This window comes from Pleurodeles waltl, chromosome 2_2, assembly GCF_031143425.1.
Source record: "Pleurodeles waltl isolate 20211129_DDA chromosome 2_2, aPleWal1.hap1.20221129, whole genome shotgun sequence".
Lineage (NCBI taxonomy): Eukaryota > Metazoa > Chordata > Amphibia > Caudata > Salamandridae > Pleurodeles > Pleurodeles waltl.
Window position 1 is genome coordinate 645,565,330 of NC_090439.1, and position 20,904 is coordinate 645,586,233.

At 44.4% G+C, this 20,904-nt stretch overlaps 1 protein-coding gene across 2 annotated transcripts in view; it reads left to right on the plus strand.

Moving 5' to 3' along the window:
• Nucleotides 1-277: 277 nt before the first annotated feature.
• Nucleotides 278-20,904, plus strand: part of LYN (LYN proto-oncogene, Src family tyrosine kinase) — a 265,777-nt gene continuing 245,150 nt past the window's right edge. The window contains exon 1 of one of the 2 annotated variants that reach the window (XM_069220197.1): nt 278-495. The gene's annotated coding sequence lies outside the window, so the exon portion shown is untranslated. The remainder of the gene's footprint in view (nt 496-20,904) is intronic. The other variant, XM_069220195.1, reaches the window with a different exon arrangement.

Genomic DNA, 20,904 nt, shown 5'->3' on the forward strand with positions numbered 1-20,904 from the left:
CTGTCGCCCTTCGGACCAGGTGCCATCTAAGTCTAAAATGGAAATGTTTATGAACGAGATTAGGGGTAAATTATGTTTGGTTGAGAAGTGAGGAATTCCTACTCGCAGTGAGAGGGGGTACCAGCCAGCACTAAAAACTAAAACTCGGCAGTAAAGTGCCCAACTAATCTTCGCATACAGACGTGCCTCCCTCGGGCATTAACTATGCAAATGTCCATTGTAGGTATCACACCAGGAAGTAGAGCTCAGAAAATATCCTGCCCAGCTCAAGCAACTTCCTCAAAGTGACCGGTGGCAGCAGAAACCCAGCCTCGGACTGACGCTCCCCATTCTCCCGCTTTGGTTTATTTTTCTATTTTTTGGTGCCACCACTTTTAAAGCCCGGGGGTCTCCAGTCGTACTTCCTGAGTTGTGCTGGAGGGAGAAGAGGCAGGCGCTGGGTCTTGGAGTGTGACGCCGCAACCAGTCTGCAGACTTCACAGAGCAGCTAGAACAGTAGGTGTTTGTTGTCTCTTTATAAACTGCGCCTGAGAGGAGAAAGCAAACACCAGAGAGTGGGCGCTCTCCTCAAGCAACTTTCTAGCATTAGAAATGCTCTTTCTTGGCTGGGCGGGCGCATGTGTGCCGGTACTGTGTCTGTCTGCCGGGGTGTCTGCTTGTGTTGGGCGGGTGTGTATATGTCTTCCAACGCACAGGGATAGCAGCGGCTGGAAGAATTTGAGAACGATCGGCTTTGCGCTCAGATTTGTTTCGTGCGAGTCGTCTTTCACCGGTGTCATTGGCAGGCCCTGCACTCTGCCCCGGAGCCGGTTCGGTGCCCCAGGTCCCCAGTGGCGGGGGCAGCCCCTGGCCGGTCAGATCCCGCTCGGAGCAGCTGGAGGCGCGCACAGCCCCGACCCCCAAACAAACAGCGAGCCCTTTCATTCACAGCGCAGCAGCTCCGCGGACTGTCAGTACCGGCCCTGGCTGAGCGCCTAGCAAAGGCAGGTGCGTGCATAGGGGGTGAATTACAACAAAGTGAGAGCGGCAGTGCCCAGCAAGCTGTCCTCGCGCAGAGGAGGGCATGAGCTGTCTCGTTTCACGGATCTATAATGTAAGGCACCAACCCAGTTCAGCTTTGGTTTGCATTTTGGTACTTTCGGTAAACAACGGACCACAAGCCATAGAAGGCAAAGTAGAAATCTGGACTGGATGCGATTCCAGAGCATGGATTTCAGGAACCCGAGATGCTCTATGCAAACAGCGCCTTGGCCTGGGGCAGTAGGGCACACGAGCACTTTTGAGTGCGTAGAGGAGATGTGACAAAAGGCAGTACATGCCTTCTGTGAAAACTGACACTACGCACCCGCTGTTTCATGAAGCGTCAGGATAACGTCGCGCTAAACTTGCCCTTGGCCACGCATTGTATCGTACATTGTGAAGTCAGCCTAAATATATCTTATATTCGTATCATACCATGCACCTGCTTCCAAATCTGCCTGGCTTCTGTTCTATTTGGTACGACTGAAATATGTGGTGCCAAAACACTTTAAAAAAAACAAAAAAAAAACTTAATGTTTAATCACCTGGCGGTGTTTTCGCCTTCTTGTTCCGAGGATCAAAGCTGGAGGCAAATGTTTAAAGTTATGGTCTCAGATCGGAGTCACAGTGGTTAGCAAAGCCTCTCAGCCGATAGGGGAACCACAGAGGGGTCCGTGACACCTGGACACCACCTATCTAACCTTAGACTTTGCTACTATGGGAGTAGTCCTAGTCTATTTTGAGCCAATTGGACCAGCCCACCAGAAAACGTTATGTGAATGCAAACTCCAGGAATGGAAAGTGCTGTTCACCCTAGTAAAGAGCAACCTTGAGTTTGGTTAACAAAAAAAGTATACATATAAATTAATGTGCCAAAACCCACTTTGACAGAGCTATAAAAGGGCTGTTTACTTTCCTGCAACCGTATCTTGACAACCTACTGCAGACCACCCCGTGACTGCCAAGGGTTTCCCTTTCTCTCTTCCTGGGTAGTACTGTACAGCTCTCGCTTCCGAATTAACCGCCCCTTTGTGTGTTCGAGGATATCTTTTTTTAACCTATGGAGTCTGGTTTGACATATGTGAAGAACATGTCTGCGAGTATAGGTTTTTGAGCGGAAAAGGGCGAGTCGACAGACTTCCCCTAAAACGGCGCTTACCTCAGGGGCGCGTGCTTAACCAAGGATATTGCGCTGAATTCCCAGAAGGTGCTCCACGGTCCTTCTGAGGGTCTTCAACTCCATGATATTGCCAGGGGGATTTTAGTTAGTGCCGACATAATTGTAACTATTTTTAATGTTAAAATATCCGTTGCTTTTTTTTTTTTTTTGCATCGTGAGGCTTCGCTGTGTACCCTTTTACTGATTTATATTGTGCATTTTAAATGTTTGCGTTACGTTTTCTGAGTTTGACACTGGTATTTTCATGTTGACCGTGTTTCATTTTTCCGTCGGTAATACCTGGCTGTCACTGAAGTGAGAGCAGCTACAGGGCGAGGTCCTTTCACCTAGATGCACTCTCTTTCTCTCCCTCTCCCAACACTGACCGCAGCCACAGCACTGTCCCGATCAGCTATGCACTGCGAGCAAACAGAACAAGCAACCAACACAGGGATAAGCCAACAAGTGCCACACCTAGCAGGCGTGGGTAGAAACAAAAGCAACGAAGGCTGCAGTAAAAACAACATTGGAACACATTTTAGATGGACTTCAACGGTCGGTAGTGTGGGAGCAAATGGAGGGTACCCCAAAACTTAGACACCCCAAAATTTACATCAATCAGGATTTCCACCATTACTGGATTGGAGCCTGTGCTAAAACCTCAATTTCATGAAGCAATGTGTCCCTGTTTTAAAGCACTCCCCACACACACACCAAAATCAAGCAAAATACAGTACATTAATAGTTTAGGGTGAAATTGAGTGGACCCACTCAGTAACTTTATAAATCAATGAAAAGGTAAAGGGTTTCATTACAATATTAAAAAAAGAAGTGGTACAGGGTGAGTGCCATTAAGGCTTTAAAATGCAGAGTTATATTTTAAATCTCAATGAACAACAACACCAGAAAATAATTGGACAGCATTCCTAATAGAACAGAAATGTCTTTTTACCTTTCCCCTAAAATGGAGGGTTGAATACACAATTCTTGCATAAAAAATTAGAACTCTTGCAATTTAATTGTGGTATAAGTGAATGTATAATTTCTGCAGCGAATCGGAACACAAGAAAAATAAATGTCACTTTACCTTAACACCTAAACACAATCACACTACATGAATAATATGTCAGCACCCTCAATGCTAATGTCATCCAGAAATGTTTGAACAAACAAATTACATTCAAACGCTCACACTAATTGAATGAATACGTCTCAGTAAAGAAACAGAATATGGCAAGCACCGCGGAGGTGCTAGGAGAGATGGGACTGCTGCCTTCCCCTCATTGGCTGACCTTATGTGAGCCAGTGAGGGGAAGGCAGCAGTCCCTTCCTCGTCACACAGTGGGATGGATTCAGTGATACTGCTGACCCCACCCCAGTCTGTGACGAGGTGTCACTGATTGACACTATGCCCTGGGCTGCTCAGGGCGTATAATTGAAGCACCTAGGTCAAAGGCAATCAGTGACGCTCCCCCTTGTCACAAGGGAGAGGGCCTTGAGGCACTTTTACCAGGCTGAGGAGGTGAAACCCACAGCTCTGTGAAATCCTGAGCCTGGCAGAGTTCAGCTCAGGAGTCAGGAGCCGTCACATTTATCACCTGTAGAGCTTCTGGCTGCCTGACCTAAACAAGAAGGGTGTCAGGCTGCACTTTGCTCAGCCTGACAGACACTCTGTCTGCCGGGTGAAAAACATACGAATGAGCCACAGCTGACTCATTTGTGTAGTAATCTGTTACATTTAGGCTTTTCCAAATGTGCATGCAGGTCACAAAGAAGTCAAGAAAAAGCTTCCTGTTGAATTGTCTACAACTATATTGGCGCAACAGGGTTGACATCGCTAATGTATTTGTGTGGCCCTGCTATAAAAGTAGTAAATGAGAGCGAGAGAGCCTCTTTAGAGAAGGTTGCAATTACAATCCTTGAAACGAAAACCAAAGTACCCTATTAGGTGGGAAGAAGTTGACAGAGATGTGTCTTTAGCTGTTTCCAGAAGGTGAGGAGGTCTTCTTGTGTATTGAGTAGTGCTAACCGGAAGTTTTTTAAACTGGCAGAATAGTTTGTGCCAGGTTTATATTCAGCTTTGGTGTTTCCAGTGGAAGTCCCATAATTCTTTCAGAGATGAGCAGTCATAACTGGTGAGGTGGAATCAGTGTCTCTTAAGGAGTTTTTGGCCCTTTGTGAGATAGATTTTGGGGTCCCCTGTTCGGAACAACTTTGAATTTTGATACCCATTTTCAGCTCATTTAAGCCCGCTTGTTGCCAAACAAACTTCCAGAAATGGGGGGTCAATCAAAAACAGTCTAACAATGCCTTGCCAGGATCCCAAAAATCCTCTAGATGACATTGGGCAAAGAAAGGGAGAGGTAGGCAGAGAGGAGGAAGGTTTACATACAGAAATGGACAGAGGTGAGAAAGTTCACTTTCCCAGGGGACCCCTTGGAAGGTGCGGGCCCTATAAAAGTTGAGGACCCATGGTAATTGTCCACTTTCCCTATGCCTTGTAACGTTTCTGGGTGGAGTTCCCAAGTTGTGGGTTTTATATGTTGTCCAGCACATCTCAATTTTTATTCTGGCTTGGATAACAAGCCAGTGTGCTTCATGTAGCGCTGGTGAGATGTGGTTGAATTTTCTCTTTGTAGCTGTGCGTCTAGCCATAGCATGATAGATGACCTTGATCGGGGTTAACAATAACTGGGAAGCGTAAGGTAAATTTGTGTTGTCAGGATCTAAAACGGAGATAAGCACCTGTTTTCAGCTCATTTATGTGTTGAGGGATGTTTAATTTTCTTTGGACTCTAGACCATTTGGTACGGGGTTCTAATTTATAGATGTGTGGTTTTAATGATGGCATGTGTTCAATAATTGGTGAAGCCAGAGATCTGACAAATGAGGAAAAGGATGGATGGAAATAGTCTAATTTGAATTGATTCAGGAGAACCATATCCCATTCGTGTGTATTGTTGGAATGACCACATCTGTGTTGTGAATTTGTTTTTTGTGTTTGACAAATTATTTAATATAATATTGTCCTTTGTGTAAACACCAAAGTGTAGTGTGCTGTTTAAATTTGTTACTATGTCACTCATCGTATTCCTCATCACATTTATGTACTTTAGGTGTAGAGTGTTGATGGTACGGATTGTTTTAAAGTTCAATCTAAAATACATAGATCAGGGCCAAAAGACTTGAGTGGTGGCCCACTAGTTGTTAGAGATATGAAATGTGAGTTTAAGCAACTGAGTAAGCCCATTTCAGGTACATTTTGGCCTGACTAAAATCCTACCCCCACCTTCCAGTCACTGCTGACCATAATGAAGTGTTGCTTCATGTGGGGCCTCAGGACAACTTAAATGCTCGAGGCCCCAAATGCAATGAGAGCTAAAGTATAGAAGCACAATTTACCAAAAGGGGAAATAATGTGATGGATAAAGGGGAGATGCCCAAAACCACAAAATGCACGCTGTTATTACAAATATGAACATGTTTTTGTCTCTAAAATCAAATAATGCCTTAAAAAACAAGACAGGCATTTGGCCCAAGTATTCACTAAGCCCTTGTGCAATTGAGATGCAGGGTATACAAACTGTCCTCAGACTGCAGATCAAACCTAATATTCCATTTGCTGATGAGATTCTGGGGTCTAGGAATGCTTGCAAGTATACCCGGAGTTCGCAAGAGAGCCAAACTGTTTTATTTTTATTTTTAGCATCAATCTGTATGAGTAAGCCCCACTTTGGGAGCAATGTGGGCATCTTGCTAGGCTAAGTTTGAGATTATTCTCGTGTGTTGCCTGAAGGTAGAAAACTGCCTTTCTTTATGAGAGTGGCAGACCAAGTGATGTTTCAAATTCCCGAAGTTTCCAATTCCTTTAATAAATAGCCAACGAACTAGAATTGAAAACATTTACAGCACCAAAATCTCCCATCACTGTTTGAGGCGTTCCGGGTTGCTTGAAGGCGAGAATTCCTCAAGGTGCCTGTAAGTTGTGCCTTAGTTACGTCAGACATCCTTATCCAGTGATCGTGCTGAGAACGAAGATACACCAGAGCCCCAGTCTCATCCCAAAATGCTCATTTGCTTGTCTAGCAAAGTATCGAACTAAGAAAGCCAATTTATGTGGCTCATGAGTGTGCATCCTCCCATAGACTGGCTGCTCAACCTAAAACAACCTGCTTCCAGAGGCAGTTCCTGCATAAGGGCACTGCCCCTGGCTTTTTGTGTCTTCCCTTTATAAAAAAAATATATATATGTATATTAACTACCTTTTAAAGTAAAATGTTAAAAATACAGTTTTATTTAATGGCAAATTGCCAGATGCTCGCTCAGTTAGTGTCAGGCACTTCCAGGAGCTACATGCCGCCCATGTTAGGTGTACCTGACGCTGCACTGCGACATCAGTAGGGCTTGCCAACCCATAGCCCTTCTATTTAATCTTAGAGCAGGTGTTGTCACCTCCCTGTCTCCTCCTCTTTTAACCGGCACAGACCGAAGACAGCTTTGGGCATTTTACTTTAAAGCCCAGGCTTTTCAGAACAGCATTGTTAGTCAAAATAATGTTTTCCCACACCGTTTCCATTCACATGACGGAGTGGGGTGAGTTCAGAATGCCTCACCGACTCCACCTCACTTTGTGACGAAGCGGGAAAGGATGCGATCAAGGAATTTGTAACCAGGCGTCAGTAATAATGAACTCGTGTTAGTTTCTGATGCCCGGTCGCATCCAGCTTCACCTTTCATTTATGCATACACATGGCACTGGTTCATAGCTTAGGCGCCAAGTGAAGGGAGGGGAGTTCAGGCTCGCGTGTCTGGATTGCAAAAATGGATGTGTCGAGGCGCTAACTGTTGGAATAAAGACCTCATCGCACCGCTTTGAAACGCAAAAGCAAGAGATTTTGCCTCAGAAGTTTTGAGACTTCATTTGCCAACAGACTTTTTAGTGAAGAAAACATGTAGGAGGGCAAAATCAATAAATGTTATGGTCTGTAACAATTTATTTAAAAAAAAAGGGAAGTTTCGCGTTTGCTAGATTACTTTAAGAGTTCGATGCAAAATGTGATGCAGATCGTGTTAGCACTAAGGTATTACTTATTCGATGTAATTGACATTTTTCAGGGCAGAGACCCTCCCATGCAGGCACTGGATTGGTGTGTTTCTTTTCTTTTCATGCAGTGCATATAATGTGGCTGCTCAGTGAGCAGTGCTCACTAGTGTGATATGCTGTAGAAGCTAGGTGACGCTGTGGAAGGTGTAGGCCTGAAGGCTTGTCTTCCTACCCAAATTGTGACACATTTTTTATAGTGGCATCTCTGTGTGTGTTGAGATGTGTCTGTATTGCGCTGAGATTGCAGGCGTAGTATTAAGATAGCACTTGGGAAGTCCTTTCACTTCTGAAACTGTTGACTGTACCGGCTACTGCATTGTTGTTGCATATACTTAAAGTTAAATTTTTTCTTCTGCACACCATGGCACTACACGACCCAAAATGCATTCTAGTTTTCTTTTTAGTACAACTTGTATACATGTTGCATATGGTTTTATAGTATTCACTGCTTGATATGCGCATATGTTGCCTTCCTTGTGACCTATCTGTGTAACTGTACTTCTATGTATATATGTTTATGCACACTTACCATGCAGACCATTTTTTATTCAAATGAGCTCACTTTAAAAACATTTCTAAGCTTGATTTTCTGTTACATTTTGTTGTTTTTTTGTTGGACCTGTCCCTTGTGGAAGGTTCACCCCCTGACTTTGTGCCTAATCCATCCTATTTTTTCTGACCTCTCGCTGTCGGCTCTAGGACTCTGAGCACTCTAGCACTGCTGACCAGTGTTAAAGTGCAGGTGCTCTCCCATCTAAAGTTGGTTAGATTGGCTTATACCTAATTGGCATATTTAATTTACCTGTACGTCCCTTGTACAGTGGTATCTCTATACCCAGGGCCTGTAAATTAAATGGTACTAGTGGGCCTGCAGCACTGCTTGCGACACCCACTGAAGTAGCCTTTCAAACCTGTCTCAGACCTGTGTGTGCAGTTTTCTGTCACAGGGACCTGGCATCTAAATTTACTTGCCACCCCCAGAACTCCTGTTTTACTACATGTAAGTCACCCCTAAGGTAGGCCCTAGCTAGCCCTATGAGAAGGGTGCCATGTATGTTGAAGGCAGGACATGTGCCAGGTTGTGTGGCCTGTCCTAGTAGTGAGAAACAGCCTAACTTGGTGTCTCACTGCTGTGAGTGCTGCCTTCTCCTAGGATTGCATTAGAAATGCCCTGCTTTATATGTAGGGGGTATTGTCTGATTTATGAGGGGTAGCATTGGCATGTTTGGTATGGTTGTAATGGTGGTAAGAAATGCTGCTTACTGGTGTAGGTGTATTTTATTACTATTACAGAAATGCCACTTCTAGAAAATGAGCATTTCTCTGTGCTTATGACTCTGGTATTTTGCAGCTTGACTCCAATCCACGTGTGAGCAGAGTGGCAATTGGGCTTTATCCATACTTTTCAGACAGCCTGTCACAAGGAGGGTGGAGGTGTCACAGAGGTGCATCTCCATGCTGAATATTCTTTCTGGGCTGAGAGAAGGGAGAGGCGGGGCACACCTACATTTGTAAAGGTTGTGCCCTGGCCTCACACAATAGGGTCGTTTACCACCAAATGGTGTTTGGAGCCTGTGCTGGAGGAGAGAGAGGGCACTCCCAGGACCAGTTGTAACTGGTTGGAACCTCCTCTCCCCTACCATTGTAAAACACTGTAAAGACTGAGTATAAGTACAGGGGAGTTTTACCCACAATTTGGAGACATCTTGGAACCGGACACAGAATGCTGGAAGGACTCACCAGGGACCGCCATGGACTGCTGCTGCTGTACTGACCTCTGACCCCTGACCTGCTTGGTCACTGTAAGGGACTGCCACTTGCTTGCATCCTCCTTGTGCTGGCCTTGAAATTTGTCCCCCAGGGGCAGGGTGCTGTGGCCCCTGACCCCTGCAACCATGGTAAGCAAGAGGAGTGCTTCAGTACTCGACCCTAGCACCTGGAGGGTGCTCTCCTCATTTCTTAAAGAATTGGCGCTTTGGAAAAGAGCTTCGCCTTTATTTCTTCAGCGCTTGAGAGCACTTATTGCTGCCGATGGATTCACCACCGCGACCCAGCTTTGTTTGGTTGAGCGTGCCGGAGTTGCGCTGTTTCTGTGCCCTCAGGGCACCATCGACTGAAGATCAGGAGTGAGTGCGCGTCTGTTGTGCCCCCGGGGTGAAACGCACTCTCAGAAGAGCCCCCAGGGCACAGGCAGGCACCTACTCTGGTGCCTGCCCTCTCTGGTGGCCGGGCGGGCCGCCGCGTGCACCAGAAGCTGGGCGGGGGAAAGGAAGCCTCATCAGAGGCTCCCCATGCCCAACAAAACCCTTGGCCTGTCACCAGAGACCTTGGGCGGGGCGGAAGCCTCGTCGGAGGCCCCCCTGCACCACAGGTCTCCCTTGGGTGCCCCGCGAGAGTCGGTGAGCCCCCCCCCACCGGTGGCCCCACAAATTGTTCTTGGTTTAGGGACCCCCTGGTTGAAGGGCCAGTTGAGGCCCGGCAGGGCCCACAGTGATCGCGGGCCCCAAAAGGGGCCTGTCCTTAATCCCAAGGGCGGTGTGTCGTCCCCCTCAACCCCAGAACTCTTGGGAGGCCCCCGTTTGGCACAGAGGAGTGTCAGGAGCCACATTTTCCGTTCTACAGGCACTGGAGGTGCCTTCATCTTAAACAGGTACTTTCTATAGGATGTACATATGGCATATGTTCTTTTTAGAGATTTAGTGATTGATATGTTGCCTACCTGTTTTATGATGTTTCATATGTGTATGCAAATGTTCCTTTTATGGGCATAACATGCTAAAATGTTTTTCTGACTTGCCATATGTTTTATAATGTTCCTAATATGGGTGTTTATGATATTTTATGAGAAGTGCTTTGGTGTAATAACGTGTTTCCTGACTACTGATTATGTTGTAGATTACTAAGTAACCTGTGTGTTATATGTGACTATTGTTAGTTTTGCAGAGTAACTAACGTGTAACGTTGGGACAACTGCTAAGGTAGCAGGATATTACTGATATGTGATGTTTGGTCTAATAATTGTGTTGTGTACAATACAGTATATTTTCATAAAACTTGGTGTTGTGTTTCGTTTGTGGTGGGGATAGTGCGTCACGTGTGTTGTGCAAACGCTTTACACATTGCCTCTGGGTTAGGCCTAGCTGCTCGTTCCAAGCTACCAAGGGAGTGAGCAGGGTTTATCTTGGACCTGTAACTCCCTTGCCCTGACTAGAGTGGGTGGGTTCTGCCTGACATAGTTGCATACCCTAACCAACCAGAAACCCCATTTCTAAAAGTGTTAATTATCCTGCATCTGAAACCAAGATGTGCTCCTAAGTGCATTATTCAAATCTGCTGAAAGTGACATATGCACTAGCAGTTGTCCAAGTGGGCACCACCTTACTAGAAAAATCTTCATTTATCAAGTACCCCTTAAGAATTGCTTTTCAAAAATTCAGTCTCCAAGTCAGTATGGTAAATTCTGGCAGAAAATGCACCAATTTTCAAGTCCCCGCATCCTTCCCCCCTCGGGACCGTCTTTGATAGAGTTGCGCTTTGCTCGGTTCAGTTTCAGGCATGTGCTCGTCAGGGGTGGCACCTCCAAGAGGGTGGAGGAGCGTCACCCCTCTCTCCCCCGCCAGCAGCGGCAGCTGCTAAACATTTCCCCAATTTCCACCAGTTTTTGGTGAAAAGGGGCGGGGCCACGGGGGTGATGAGCAAAGAGGGGGAGTGCTGAGCGTTCTGTCTCACAGTGCATGTATATTTCGCCAGCTGGCTCAGGCTGGCCAAACACACATGGGCAGAAGGGTCTCTCCAGCCCAGCAACACGGTTGCTAGGCTGGAAAGAGCCTGCACAGGCTCCCAGTTTGCATGGGAGTGCCCTGGCTGGGTGCTGATCTGAGCAGCATCAGGATTGGCTTCAGGGCAGGCTGGGAGCTTGTGAAGGAGCAAGACAGAAGAGGAGAGGTACGGTGCACGTGGCACAGGAGCGGAGGTAAAGTTTTTCGTTTATTTTTTTTATATATATATTTTTTATGTTGTGCCGCCCCCTCGGAGACCCGCAAGTCGCGACTGGTGCTCATGCCCCACCACTTTGAAATTTCACCGGCCGCCACTGCCTGCTTCTGAGGAGCACACTGAAGGAAGAGCGTGGAGTTGGGAATCCTCCCCTGTTTGATCCGATCTTACATTGCTAGTGTGACTGCTCCTGGAGGTTCTTTCCTTCTTCATTTGGGAGCCTATGCCCTGTGCATTCTGCTCAATGTGGAGCTCTCCGCCACATATCCAGTTTCCATGCGCAGCAAATTGGACTCCCATAAGGGGTAGCCTGATTGGCTATTGAAGCTGCTCGAGCAACGAAATGTCACAGTAGTTTAGTTCATGCCCCTTGTACCACATAGTACGTTTACATTGGACTGGCACCATGATTTGGTTTTAGTCAATCTTTTACTTACTTGTGTTTTTATCTGACCTGCAACCCGTACCTTATTTTATTATTTTGTTCATCTTATATTATTCGAAGACCAGTTCGCTGTTTATAATTCTTGTTACTGTAAGTTTGCCTCTTGAGGTACCGTAGCTAATACTCTTGTATTTCTGGCTATGCACCAGGTATGCCAACATTGCTATTTCTTTGTTTCAGTTGTTTTGTTTTATTTCCTTCAATGGGATCTTTTGTGCTGGCCCAGCTACCAACATTTTCACCCTTTGTGACTGTAAAGAAGAGATTGTTTTCCTTGTGCATGTGATTGATGTCTTGGGCGACGCTCCCCTGCTGACTCACAGGTGCCCTCGTATACAAGCGCTCTCAGTGCCTTGGTGCACCCAATCATGTTTGCATTTCCCTACCCTGCCTCCTAGGCTTGCAGGATATGCCTTGTTACCCTGCTTCCACGATACCTCAAACGATGAACTGTGAACCATACCGTGGAACCCAAGCTCGCCCTCTTGTCACGCGCGGCAGGTTGCAGGCTTGCTCACTGCACTAGTTCAATGATGGCTGTTCACTGTCTTCATACTCTGTTTCTCTATGATACAATTAAATGTCGGAAGCCTGTAATCTCCAAGAGTAATGGGCCAATTTTTGTGCAGTGTTCCGATGCCCTGAAGCTCTGATCTGTGCTGTAACCTATCTGAATTTTGGAATGAGTCACGGATAAGGGCGTACAAAGACTATTTCAGTCCTATTACTGAATGGAGTTAAGGAATCCCTTTGTTCCGTGGGGACACGACTGCTACAAACCACTCACCAGCTTTACTGCTGGGTACCACCAGGGAATCCCTCTGACTCTAGCTCCCTCTCTCACTGCTCCTGCCCAACGAGTATCTTCCTTCTTCGCTTGGACATGCAGGATGTGATGAGGAAGTGCACATACACATCACGCCCTATGTTCTTCATTCCTGCAGGTATCCTTCAGCCTTTCCTGAAACGAATGAAGAGCCAAGTTTACACGCTGAAAGGCGAACAATAGTTTACCTGTGTACACCTTTATCCTCCCAGTATAAATTTCACAAGCAGAGATTTCAGTGAGTTTTTCTGGTGTCCGGTTAAAAAATACAAAATGAAACCTCCAACACGTTTTTATATTACAAACATTGGGAAAATTGATTATATTAAAAACATAAAATGAATTACTGGTTAGTGGAAGCCACATGAGGAAATCAGAAGGCAGGACAGTTGAATTTAATTTAGTTTTTACGTTCACTGCAGAGAAGGTCCAGGAACCGCGAGAAGCACCAGCACACTCTCCCTGCGGTACAGCAGCCTTTAGATCATCTTTCCTAACCAGGAAAGGTGAATGTTTCATCTTCTGTTGAATGATGCACTGCTTATCGCCAGGTTATTCTTATATTCCTGCAAAATTAAATACATTTCTCAAGAAGTGCGCTTGTTGATTTATTGTACAATTTTAGCATCAGCCCCAACAGTACTGATGCTCATGGTACAACTCCCTTTCAAGAGAGTAACAAGCGCAGGAACAACAGGACTCCAGCGCTGCAAGAAGGAGCCTTTCATGGAAGATCCGAGCATACGCACTGGCTCCTGCTCACTCATCCGCCATGACTGAAAAGATGCCATAATATATAACTGCCAGTGTGTGTGTGTGGCCTTTAGTTTAGGTGTTAATCTCCTTGACATAGAATGACCAACCATAGCCGTTCCTGAGATTGAAGATCGCATGATGGGTCTTCGTGGAGTTTGAGCTATCTCGTTTACCTAGGGCTTTAATTGGGATGACAAAATTGAGGTGGGGGTGTGGGAGGTCCCTAAGGGGAACATGTAACTAGGAATCTATTCCAAGGGACCTGCCTTTGTCATTAAGAGTATGGCTTGGAAGATGTAAAGTAAAACCCTGTGCTTTTAGTAATACCACCAAACCAGTGTTTTGGCGTGCCTCTGAGATTCCATCATACATATCACACAGTAACAGACATACACCTAACACAAGCCAAACCTATTGGCTTAACCAATGGCTGTTACCAATATCTGTTAAATTAGTAAAAACAATAATTGTTGTTTATAGCTAGAATTGAAAAATGTTTACATTTTGAAAATATGAGTGAATAAAACATACGAATCTCCGTGGAGGGGTTGTTGGTCTTCGGAGGATCTCAGCTATGCCCGTCCTTTCAGTCACACCATTTTCCTCGGTAGTCTCTCGTGGACACCTATGCCTCTTCTCCTCACATCTTTCTGAAATCCGCTGTTTTCACCACATCTTCTTTCCTCTTCAGCACCCTCTTGTCAGTCTCTCATACATGTATTAATTTGCATTTCCTTCACTTCACCGTCATCCTACAGACACAATTCTCCCATTCACCTGTCGGCACCCCATTCATTTTCCTTGACTTTTGCAGTTTGCGCTATCATTAATTCCTCAGCTGTGTACCTCCTCCCTACACTTTCACATAGAATGACAATTGGCACATACCATCATTGCTCAGTGGTTACTGCAGAGAGGCCAAGGATTGGATGCGTAGACTGAACCCCTTTATATCTCCCTAACAGGCACTATGAGAAATTCGTACTGCATTCAGCCTCCGCTTCAGAACTCTCAATTGTGGTCTGTTATGAACACCCATCCTTAAGCTGAACTCACACAGTCACCTAGAGCGAACTCGGTTCACATTAAGCACTATACAAGATTAACGTGCTGCGCAAAAACACATTATTAAAAAGAAAAAGGGGAATGCAAGATTAAGTAAAACCCATGAAATGTGAACAGAACTACAATGCTGACGTAGATTACTTAACCATTTTTACAGTCATTTTTCACCCGATCGATGCTTTTTGCCTGCAAAGTTAAGAACATTATATTAGGGCTCGATAGGGTCTTGTTTGAATGTCTCTTTTTAATTACTACTTGGTCTAAGACACAAAGGGACCCTGCTCGATAAAAGCCCTGGGTGATCCTAAATGGGCATGAGTAAAAATACTGATTTTGGTCCCCAAAATGTGTCTGAGAACAAATCATAAGTGCTGTATATCAGGAGAGGCGCGGAAGGGGCTGGGTGGGGCGGGGTGGACGGTGTGAAATAAATGTATTAAATAAAAAACAAAACACTTACCTTCTCTGTCGCCCCTCCGTTCCTCTGTCCTCGTCACTGCAAGCACTGGATCACAGCCTGCCCTGCAGCCAATCTGGAAGCTGCTCAGACCAGCGTAAGGATTAGCTGGTAGTGCCCGGCCAGGGCGCTCCCAGCAGACAGGTAGACTGGGAGCCTGTGCAGGCTCTCTCCAGCCCGGCAACTGTGTTGCTGTGCTGGAGAGAGCACACTGTGCATGTGTGTTTGGCCGGCCGAGACGGCCAGCCAGACATACATGCGCAGTGAGGGAGACTGCTGTGCACCCTCCCTCACTGCTGGTAACCCCAGTGGCCCGCTCTTTTAAACGAAAACGATAATAAAGTTTATTATTGTTTCTTTTAAAGGTTTTGCAGTTACCGCTGCTGGCGGGGGGCCCACTCCTCAGCCCTAATGGAGGAGCTGCCCCTGCTGTATATGTACATCCATTTCAGACACTCAAAGGTTCCCCAGTTTGCTTTTTTGTAAAAAGTTATTTTTAATAGTCGCATCTTTGTACTACTATGAATGAGCAGTTGGATGGCACTGACGAAGCACACTGCCGCATTATTATGTGGTATTTGCGCTTGTAGTTGCAGTAGTGATTGCAGGAGTGGCTCCTCTGGTGGGTGGATGTAGGAGGATGCAGAACTAATCATTAAAAAAATAATTTGAAGCCGCGGCCACCACTGCACAGCTCCTCTTTCCTTTGCCGTAGGCACAGGCTCCCCGCCTGCCCTGTGGTCAATCTGAACGCTGCTGTCAAGCTGCCGGATTGGTCGGAGCACCCAGCCATGGCGCTCCACGGCCGATTGGGAGAGTCTGCCTGCTCTGTCCGACCCGGCACTGTATTGCCAGGTTAGACAGAGCTTAGTGGGCATGTATGTTTGGCCGGCCTGAGATTGAGATGCGCACTGAGGGGGGAGTGCTGAGCACTCCTCCCTACCCACCCTGTGCTCATCACAGCCCGTGGCCTAGCCCCTTTTACAATACAACAATAATTAACATTGTTTATTATTGTTGTAGAAGTTTGGCAGCTGCTGCTGTTGGGTGTGGGGGGGGCAACTCTCCTCCGCTCCGCCCTGGTGGAGGAGCCACCCCTGAGTGATTTAAATTCCACAGTGAAATTACCAGAACAAATTGTGTAGCGTGTTGAACTGTCACCAATACAAATAAACTTTGTTGGGCAGGCACATACAGTGATGAGTGAAAAAAGCACAGGTTCTTAGTGCTGCACTGTTATCTTTCGTAATCGTTGACCAATATGTAGTTTGACACATACTGTGTGTAGCATTGCAAATCCTATCCTTGGACACTCAGTGTGCACATTTGTGGGTGAATTCTGAGACTAGTTCTGAAAAAACTACATTTTCAGGCCAGTTGCTCAGCACTCCCCCCTCAGTGCGCATCTCAATCTCAGGCTGTCGATGTTCCTTTTATAATTAATGCAAAGTGTGATTATGGTATGCAGAGGAAAATACCATGAGTGCAAGACTTCATGCTGTCTTGAAAATGGGACAAGCATTGGCAAAGTCAACGGGTTTCTGCTCTAAAAGACTTGGCTACTGGATTTCCTAATGCTTTTTTACCAACCTATGCACACATATGGCTGGCAATGTTGGAACGGGGTTTGTCTTAAGGAAAATACATTCCAAGATGACTGCCAACATACACAGATCTGTCTTTTAACATGCTTACATATGTGTGGTGAGATGATCAATCATTTTTAATTTATTGATCAAATGTGGTAGACATCCATGGTAGAACTGTAAATTAAAAGAAAAAAGTCATACCAAAAAGGAGTTAGCGGCCTGACAGCACTTTGCAGCTGCTGGAACGTTGTTTTATATATATATATATATATATATATATAATATAATATAGTTACATAAAAACCCTTCTGCACAACAAGTAGGTGAGAAGTTGGATATAGAGCAGGGAAGGCAGCACTGGAACGCAGGGGAGGGGCTGAACAGAAAGTGAACTGAGATGCGAGGGGGGCTGTAGGAAAGACGACCACTCCCATGGATCATTATATGTTAAAAGGGAAAGAGCCCCCTCTGGTGTGTAGCAGAAGGATACAACTCAATCAATCAGAGCACTGTGAGAGCAAATGCTCCTGGGTTGGACAAACACGGCAATAGAGAGGAAAGCCATCAAATCAGGAGCAGGGAAATGGGATAGACAAATAGCTCATCAAATCTTAAGAAACCGGCCGCCCCAAAGCTCACTCTTTGTATATGTAATGTATTAGAAACGACAGGTAGACCAACAGACACGTTTTTTCTGTAAATGAGACCTAAATCTAGTGCCTATGTCAGTCGAGATCACATGCACTGTTTTGAGGTGATACAGGCGATCCAGTAACCATGACATTAACCAATAGACTGATATTCTCTTAAATCCACACTGAAATCATTGGCTCGGCCTCCATTTAAATTGTGCAGCTTCCTGAACCTGCATGATTAATTCTTAATTTAGCATTGTAGGTTAGTAAGTTATGATATTTGGTTTCTGTGCCCAAGAAACCACGCTGGGAGCTTTGACAAGGTTACTCTCAGAAGGTCACATTGTGTCCTAAATTCCCCATCAGAACTTCCTTCGTGCAGGTGTTGCGTTTTTGTCCAGTAGTGCTGAAAACCAAAGCACCACCCTGCACGTCTGAACATGGACTTGTGACAACTAATTCCATCTTTCACTCAATGCTCCCATGTCCAGCTTATTCTACAACCACTCTTCTATGAAGTCTGCCAGGTGACAATCTTGTGGTTTTTGTGGTTTTTTTATGTTTTTTTAATCTATACTTTATGGACAAACCTGTTAAGCCAGCGCTGAATTCTAGTCCTGGCCCTACACAATGCTGTGGGAGATGACAACTTGGTCTTGGGTAAAACATGTTTTTGCCTAACGTTTGTGGACCTGTTGCAAGAGTCGACGCCGGCCAGCCATGTTTTATGTGGTAGTTTATGCAGATAATGATAACTCAGGCTGGGTAGTTTCACTAATTCCTAGGAGGCTACCAGTTTGTTTTAGAAGGGATTTACAGGGCTCGTTATTTATCCTCTGTGGTGTTGTACGTAAGGGGTTCTTCTCCCATAGGCTTTGCTAATCACCAGATAGGACCGCTTAGCCTATGATATCGCTAACAATACTCACCACTGAGAAACATGCCGAGTGGATTGTGACTGCAGTGCTGGCTTCTTTTCCTAGATGTATATGGTAGTTAACAGAGGAGAGATAACTGGGTGAACTGGTTGAACTTGAATGCCTCCTAACAGCAGGTGTTCTAAATTGGCACAGAGTCAAAACGAAAATCTCTGAACACCTAGAACTAATTTATCATGCGATGCCACGTCACTTGAGATTAAAGGTTAGGAAAGCATTTGAAATATGTCTAGGAGAGCTCTTTAGCACTGAAGTTTCAATTTACTGCACTACTTCAATTTGGCTTTTTTCCAACCTCCCTTTACATTAACTTATACATGGAAAAGCAGCACGGAAGAGAGAAACATGCGCACCGAAATACAACAAATGACACTTGTTTCCTCAGCATGAGTAAATATACCTTCCTGAACTTTCGGGAATGATCGTAGAGTGTTGAAAATGCCAAAGAATATTTACATTGTTGCAGGTCAGTGATGGTGAGCTGCTATCATTCGTTAAAGCTGCATTGAGGAAGAAAACTGGAGAAATCAAATCTGGGTTATACAGAACTATATTAAATATCCTGCTGCCTCCTGAAACCCATGGTCTGTCTAAAGCAGATGACGTCCACCTCGCTTCCTCTATAAATGTAGGAAGCTTTTGCCTGTAAAGGATGTAGATTTTTTAATTGTTGTGCGACTCCTCAAACGAGAGACCTATATGGGATTGAAGACTACTAATTTACCCTAAAGAAGGGATGTAAACTGTTAGCTTGATATCCTGATTCCTGCATTCACTGCACCCTAAAGATGAAGCAGAGGGCGTGTGAGGGAGTTGGCGTGGGTTGTGTGATGTTGGAAGTGGTGATGCCTGACGTTAGAAGCTACTGTTGGTAGCTTTTCACTAATCCTATATCCAGACCCTCCTTACACTTTGCTGGCAGGCTGGCTAGTCCATGTGTGTTCAAACAAGAATATGCCAGCGCTTCATGATCTTGACAAGCGCTAAACATGCCAAGGCTGTTAACAGCTAGCTGGAGTACGAAGAGGGAAAACTTGTGGTTCTAATCAATTGATCTCCATGTACCATAACTACACAGTAAGAGAGGACATTTTATCATTCGATATAACAGATTAAAAAGTTAATCTAATACCGTCATTAAAAGTATGACTACCTGTTCTGCATAACAGGCGACATCTGAGCCTGCTGCTTCAAACACAAGTTCTGTGGTACTTGTCAAAACAGAATGAATTAGCGTGCAAGCCTGGCAATTGAGAAAAAGACCTACTCATAAAAAATGCATTGTTCACCCTCTCGGAATTTTAAGATTATAAAAGGAAGGATTGTGAAAACTGTTCTGATATAAATTAACCTTGTGGGGTTGTGACTGTCCTACAAATTAACACACTACCCAATGTATTTACCCGTTGTAATATTTGTTTACTATAAATTTGAATAACAACACATTTGACTTTGTAGTAACCAATGCAATTGTCTTGCAAGTTCAGATTGAGAAGTGACTGCTTGGATTTCGTGGTACCCTATATTTATTTATCATATGTTACGTGGCAACTCTACAGTTCAACATAAACATGCTCTTTCGGAATACCTTGATATCTTGAGACATCATCTATCCTTGTCGATATAGATATTGTCACTATGCAGTATTTAAACTTGTTAAAAAATGTATTCGACCTAATGAACAGAGAGGGACAAAGATTTGACATTTTGAAATTAGTGATTGCAGACCTGCTGAAGCCCTATTTTCGAATAATCCTACTCTGAATTCTGGTTATGTGTTATGTTTCTGTGAAATTATATATTATTGCATTATGCCATTGACGTTCACTTATTTACAAAACAGAAGGATGAGTGGTCCTCAGAAATGAGTGAGCACGTAGGGCCTTAATGTTGTAAATTTAGTTTCAATATTTTGTTTATCACGAGTTATCTCTCACTCAACAAACATGCTCTTCAAAGTGTTGGTCCTAGCTAAATTTTACCAATTTGGCATCCATGAGTGGAGTCTACAGTTTTCCAAATGTCTCCTTTGTACATTTACTTTAGTATTGTCTTTGGATGTATATAGTCCTATGAAAAAAGATAGAAGATGCACATGTTCTAACTGATGAATGGGAGATAAATTAGGGGTTCCAGGAAGTTGTGCTTTGGAGGATGAACAAAACCATGGCATACTTGTGTTTGTCACGTTGTTAGAACGGTTCTTTCAGTAGCGAGTACAACTATTTTGAGAGTTTAACAATACAAATTCTTAGACCGCAGGCAGCTCACTCTTTGACCTGTGCTCGCATGTGGCTCGGTGAGACTATAAAGTAGTTATTATGAGTTTATTTCCTTGAAATTTCCTTGAAATGTATTCCAACCAAGTATTTCTGTTGTTAACTATGTATTTTTCGTAAATTGTCTGTTTTCCCTTTGTTTCCCATTTTTCTGTTTGGATGATGGTTTATAAGTTTTATGTTACTTTTCATTCCTGTTTAAATTCAGGTAGAATTTAGACTTAGGGTTTAGACCTCATACATTAAAATCTTTATTGATCTAGATAAATCAATTGTATTTTTTTTTGTAATGTTATTTTAAAATGTACAATTGAATGAGCTATAAATTAAGATGAAGTTGTTTTTGCACTTATTATAAGTTGTTATTCGTTTACTCTGATATTGTCAAGGTCAAATGTCATTTGATGACACTTCTGCTAGGCCTATAATTTAGACTCCTGCTAATTAGATGTTTTGGATCTTAATTTGAGGTTAATTTACAAAGAGTGCGAGGGTCTGAACATAAGTATGCTTTATAGATGACAGAGAAGAGTTTGAACTGTACCCTTCGGAATGGAAGAAGTGGGAGGCTCCTTTTAGCTTTTTTTCCCCAAGATGGTCTGCTTTTCTAAAGCCCTAGAGTTGGTCTGCCTACT